The 3,762-nt window shown below is 35.6% G+C and overlaps 1 pseudogene; it reads left to right on the plus strand.

The window, feature by feature from the left end:
- Window positions 1–2,557: 2,557 nt before the first annotated feature.
- On the plus strand, window positions 2,558–2,676 carry LOC111747227 (annotated as a pseudogene).
- Window positions 2,677–3,762: the final 1,086 nt, after the last annotated feature.

Here is a 3,762-nt window from a genome sequence, read left to right on the forward strand (position 1 = left end):
TACACGGAGCGGAGGCCTGTTGGAGTAATGGGGCGCAGACAAGCGTTTAGGGTCCCTGCTCCTTCTCCAGGTGGCAGCGGAGCCCGGGCCCAAGCCCGACTTGCTGGCCCGCGGGAGGAGGGCAGCGTACCGGAGGGCAACGGAGTCGGGTGAAGCCGCCCTTCTCGTTGCTCTCCACCCTCTCCCTGAACGGTGGCCCTCAGGACCCGCAGGAGGCGCTGTGCGTAATCTGTAAACTCTGATCTGCAATTAAGAGACATCCCTGAATCCATTGTATGTATGGCCAATTTAGATTCTTGAGTTCTGTGTAAGTGGTGAGGCTCTGAAGGGATTAAATGGCGCTGTCTCAATCTACCTGTTCTCAGCCTCAGAGAGATTGTTCTCCTGGTAGAAACTGGCACTCCTGGACTTTGGTTTTAAAAAATGATTGATGCCATTTTGGAAATTATTCAGCAATGATTATAAATGCAACATGATTAAAATACATGGAATATGAAGAAACTTATTCTGTTAATGATTAGTCTAATATATAGAAGAATTAATTTCCAAACAAAGCTTCTATTTAAAAAAAAACTGTCACATGTTTTACGGTAGTGTGTTTTGTAAATGATGCTGTTCTAGCTAACAAATAATTATTTCAGGAGCTCAGAATATTACATTTAAAATCTGCACAAATTTTTGGGAAAAGGAAGAGCTTATGGTTTAAACAGATGCTAGTTGTACCAGTCTAGACAGTCTTTCACAGCTTTGCTCAAATACAATGATTCAACTTGATATGCAAGTTTCTGATCATGTTTTCTACTTCTTTGAACAGGTCAACCCCAAAATACGTATAAAATAAGGCTGGTTAAATAATTTATAATTCTTTTTACTTGGTAAAGAATAGATTAGGCAGGTAGTAAAGTTACTTAGGAAGTTAATTATATAATAATAACATCAGCTCACCTTTGTGTAGCATTTCATAATTTATAAAGTGCTTTAAGATACATCTATCTCATTTAATTTTCACAATAAACCTTCTGAAGTAGATAACTGTTTTGTTGGTTTTATAACCAGGAAACAGGCTCACAGTGGTGGCCTCAAGTTCGCATAGTTACTTCATGGCAGAGCTAGGACTCAAATCTCAAATATGAGTAAACATTTATGTTTTTACATGTGTGCCTTTTAAATGGTACATTTTAAACATTTTTCTAAAACTTGCTAATCAAAGTTTCTTTCAAATTACTCAGTCTAGATTATTGGATTATCTATAGCATGTAGATGTGAATAATTGAAATGTAGCAAAAATTCAGATTCAGACCGTTGGGTTAACCAATACTTGAATACCCTCCACATTAAATAGGCATAATTCAGCAGTGCCCTTCCTGCTATTTTTATTATTATTTATTATTAGTATTTATGTCTACAGCACCTGATCTTCCTAGGTGGTCTCTTATCTAAGTACTAATCATGCCCGACTCTGCTTAGCTTCCGAGATCAGACATCGGGCTTGTTCAGCGTAGCATGATTGTAGACCATGGACCATGGCTCCACTGGGGTGTGAACCCAGGACCTTCTGTGTGTAAAGCAGACATGCTAACACTATGAAACCACGTCCCCCTTCCTGCTATTTTAATGTTTTGTTGGTTTTATATATTAGAGTATTATTTTTGTTTATTATTTGGAATACATCTTCCATGAGGGCATAGAATGTTTATCCATCTTGTAAATAGATATGTGTATCCTCGGTATCTTACCTATGCTTGGAATTTAGTAGGTATAATAAATTCGTGATAAATGAATGATGCTTATACCCTCTTCCACTTCATCTTTTTAGAAATTCTACCCATCCTTCAAACCGCGACTCAAATGTTACATTCTCTGTGAAATTCTTCTCTGATCTCTCCCACCTTTAAATTCTCATGGTGCTTTGTGTGTCTCTCATTTAGAGCATTCATCTATTTCAATTGCTTTCTATTTGTGTACGTATTTTTATCTTGCCCCCTAGACTGTAGGCTTCTAGTGGATAAAGACACCTTATCTAGCATAATGCCTTGTACTGTATATTCCATTAATGTTAACTAAGTGAATAAAACCAAAACTGTCTACATGTACTATCCAATATGAATTTATATAACTTGATTGTAAGTGTTATGGTAAAATTTCTAAGTGACTATAAATTTGCCCTAGCAAAATAAGTAACAGTGTGAATATTGGTAATTTTTATTAGGGGTGGTCTATAATTTTTATTAGGGGTGGTCTATAATTTTTTACTTCAAGATATAAAACCAGCATTTAACACAATATTTGCTGCAACTTTTAACATTAACCATGTATCTACAGCAAAAGTTATAGGGATTTTCAGTATAATTTTTTATGACTAATAGAATTCATTTACCTACTCACATAATACTAGACTATAGACTATAAATAAAAAGATGTATGCTATAACAATACCATTGCATATGTTTTTCAGAGATGGAGGACTGATTTGTATTTGGTATTTTTATAGTAGTTTTTTTAAACTCTAGAAATAAATTAGCAATATAGTGACAAGGTTTTTAAAAAATGAGTTGTTGTCTGTGGCCATGCTACCCTGAACAAGCCTGATCCTGTCTGATCTTGGAAGCTAAGCAGGGTCGGGCTTGGTTAGTACTTGGATAGGAGACTACCTAGGAAGACCAGGTGCTGCAGGAGTAAAAAATAAAAAAATAAGGGATTGTAAGCTGACAAGGTCCTTGCAATCTGTGCGATCAACCAAGGGTCGCCTCACCTAAAAAAAAATTAATACAATAAAAAAAATGAGTCGAAAGCACTCCTACAACACAGTTTAAGGCAAAAAGAGCTTTTTGGTTTTGTTTGAGAAATGATCTGGTCTCAAGAAGAAGATATGATTTGGTCTCAGTGGAAAATTGTTGCTTTTCACACCAGTAATTTTACATATACATGAGTTCCAGAAGTATAACCAGGGATATATATAGTTATTGACTGAAATATCCTTTTGAATAAGCACCAAAAGCAGCTCTTCCTGGTCATATTCTATAGTAAGTTTGTTGAGACACTGCTTCTTACATTCCATCAATAACTCTGCCATGCAACTGGAGTAACCAACAACCAATAATATTTTACTTTTCAAGTTGCATGGAAGACTTGTTCCTGAACCAAGTGGATGGATTTGAGCTTGAGAATGCAGAAGCAAAGCTGTGATAAAGTTTTTAAGTGGGAAGGATGTGAGTAGAGGGGGTAGATGGTGTTTCTAGTCTAAGATTTAATATGTAAAAGTACAAATTATAAGTCTTTAAAAGCAGTAGTGTGATAGATTTACAGCTAAAATAGTACTGCTTTCTTAAAAAGGAAAAAAGAGTGTGTAGCTCAAAATTTAAAGTCATAATCCTAAAATGTCCTTTTTAGTTGATTTACATGAAAGCAACTTTTAAAAGTTATTTTTTTTTAAACTTTGAAATGTAATATATTTTGGCCAAGTGACTTCGAATTGGAAACAGATAAAGATGACTTACTGGTTAGTGAAACACCAGTCTAAAACAGACAGCTTACTTTTTTTCCCTCTTCATTTCCCCTAGACCAGCTGTTAATGTTTAACTTTCATTTACTACTTCAAGAGTCATATTTACACTTTTCTAGCAACACTTTATCCATATGTTCCTTGGCCTTATACAGTATATAAGGCTCTTTTAGGGCAACTTCCTAATCTTCTCATTAAGAAAATGTCACACTCACCCCAAATAACCCTATAGAGGATGTCAGATGATATCACTACTAAAA

The sequence above is a fragment of the Pteropus vampyrus genome, unplaced genomic scaffold (assembly GCF_000151845.1).
Source record: "Pteropus vampyrus isolate Shadow unplaced genomic scaffold, Pvam_2.0 Scaffold215, whole genome shotgun sequence".
Lineage (NCBI taxonomy): Eukaryota > Metazoa > Chordata > Mammalia > Chiroptera > Pteropodidae > Pteropus > Pteropus vampyrus.